The sequence below is a fragment of the Mastomys coucha genome, unplaced genomic scaffold (genome assembly GCF_008632895.1).
Source record: "Mastomys coucha isolate ucsf_1 unplaced genomic scaffold, UCSF_Mcou_1 pScaffold23, whole genome shotgun sequence".
NCBI lineage: Eukaryota > Metazoa > Chordata > Mammalia > Rodentia > Muridae > Mastomys > Mastomys coucha.
The window spans coordinates 55,903,321-55,905,113 of NW_022196906.1; the positions used below are offsets into that span (position 1 = coordinate 55,903,321).

At 44.1% G+C, this 1,793-nt stretch overlaps 1 long non-coding RNA gene across 1 annotated transcript; it reads left to right on the forward strand.

Annotated features, from left to right (window-relative positions):
• Nucleotides 1–292: 292 nt before the first annotated feature.
• On the forward strand, nucleotides 293–1,561 carry LOC116071905. Its single transcript, XR_004111230.1, has 3 exons — nucleotides 293–431; nucleotides 1,240–1,331; nucleotides 1,455–1,561. It is a non-coding gene; the product is annotated as an uncharacterized LOC116071905 (long non-coding RNA).
• Nucleotides 1,562–1,793: the final 232 nt, after the last annotated feature.

Sequence of the window (1,793 nt, forward strand, 5' to 3'; positions counted from 1 at the left end):
TCACCAGCCCTAATTCTACATACTTACTCCTATCTCCACATACTTACTTACTCTCCAGTCTCTCTCCACATACTTACTTACTCTCTTCTTCTCATACTTACTCTATCTCCAGCCCCAGCCCTTGTGGGTTAAATACTTTCCCTGGTCCCAATCAGCATCAGCTACGTGGCAAAGCATAATAGGCTATGAGAAAGTATGCCAGCTTGCATCACAAGCTAGAGGCACACAGCTTTTCCAACTAAGGCTTGTTTATCTCAATGCTCTCTGCTCTGGCCGGAGACCAGGTGTTCAATATATATATAGGGTGGCAGCTGCAGCTCCCCACACTCCACACATGAGAGTGGATAGGAGAAGATACTCTGGGAAAGCTGCCTGGCTTGACTCCATAAGCTCTGGATTCAATTGAGAGAGCCCCTGCCTCAACATAAAAGGTGAGAGCCATCAAGACAGACATGAGTGGCAACCTCAGGCATGGTACACATACACACGGAGACATGCACACATACGTGCACACATGTACACACACCCTACCTACCTGCATCTTCACACATGCAAACACATATACCCATGTACCCATGCACACTACACACACATGTGACAAGATAACTAGATAGGCAAACCTATCCCGTGCTTTGTATGATTGTCTGATAAACATTAGTTCCCCGGGGTGAGCTTTGGTTTGTCATTGAGATTTTATAAGGAGGGGGTAGGATAAACATTGCTTATGGCTTCCCCGGAGAGGAATCCTCACAACGGTGGGGTATTTTTCCTCTGTTTTTCATTCATAGGGCAAATAGTTCCTTCTACTCTGTTGTCTTTGACTCTGCCCTATCCTTCCTCATCTTCACAGGCTCATACTTACTAGCGCCTATGGAGCCCCAAGTCTTCAAAAGACATTTTCCCCCAGGCTATGTTTTCATCTAGGACTTTTATTGTTTCTTTTCTTATATTTAATTCCTTAATGCATCTTAAGTATTTCATGAGGCACGAAGTGAGATAAAGCTCTAGCTTTTCTACCTTTCTCCAGAATTTACTCTTTTTATCGAATGTCTCTTTAAGAAAAACCTATTATTGTTTTTCTCAGTGACAAGAATTGTCAGTTTCACAGAATCAAATACTATGTGTCTGAGGACTGTTCATTGGAAAACTTGAGTTAGGTCAGGGCAGACCTAACTCAAGTTTTTCTTCAACTTTTACATTTGTGTCTATTATTTTATACACACCAATCATGTATTTCAGAGTTCAAAGAGTACAGGAGGAAGCTGAGTGTCATTGTGCACAAATGTGTCCCGGCATCCAGGAAGGTGAGGCCAGAGGACCATGAATTCCAAGTAAGTATGGGCTAGAGAGTGAGAGATCAGACTCAAAACCACCACAACCAAAGCAGAAACACAGAGAAGGTTGGCTCAGTAGAGACTGGTGTTGGACACCAAAATCTATCCTCCTTTTTCAAGGTGAGTGCACTTCCCAGCATCCCTTGCCGCAGCTGTGTACTGTGATTGAGATTAAAGCCATAGACCATGAGATGATCCTTCCAGGCCTGGTCCAGGAGATGTGCCCTGCCTCCTGCTCCAGTTCTGTCCCCTTGCTTGAATGGTGATCACACACTCTGAAGTCTTCTGCTAAGCCTTCCTGTCATGCTGAAAACGGACTAAGACTCTGAAACTGTAAGCCAGCTCCTATTAAATGTTTGCCCTTATAAGGGTTGCCATGGTCATGGTGTCTCTGCACAGCCATAGAACATTGACTAAGACAGTGAGCCAGAAGATGAGGGGGTTCTAATTTTTACAGTT